General features: G+C 38.0%; 1 protein-coding gene across 1 annotated transcript in view; it reads left to right on the forward strand.

Moving 5' to 3' along the window:
* sntb1 (syntrophin, basic 1) overlaps nt 1–300 on the forward strand; it is a 37,444-nt gene that overhangs the window by 20,735 nt on the left and 16,409 nt on the right. The gene's annotated exons all lie outside the window — the stretch shown is intronic.

Below are 300 nucleotides of genomic sequence, written 5' to 3' on the forward strand. Positions count from 1 at the left end.
CACACACACACACACACACACACACACACACACACACACACACCTCTCTTCCTCTGTCCCTCTCTAGATAAGAGTCATAAACTACAACCCACATTCCAGTCCTGGGTAGTGACCAGCAGAACTCTCTTCAGACACAGATCTGAGGAAGATTATATAATTAAATATCTAACTGTTCTCTAACTCATGAGATGTTCCTATGTAATAGTTTAATCCCAAACTTATATCTTATACAATGTTTGAAATGTAACATGTAGATTTTAAGACAATGTCTTCATGTTACCATACTCAGCATCCTTCACA

This window comes from Seriola lalandi, unplaced genomic scaffold, assembly GCF_002814215.2.
Source record: "Seriola lalandi dorsalis isolate HSWRI2012SDOR001 ecotype SW California unplaced genomic scaffold, Sedor1 jcf7180002054387, whole genome shotgun sequence".
Taxonomy (NCBI): domain Eukaryota; kingdom Metazoa; phylum Chordata; class Actinopteri; order Carangiformes; family Carangidae; genus Seriola; species Seriola lalandi.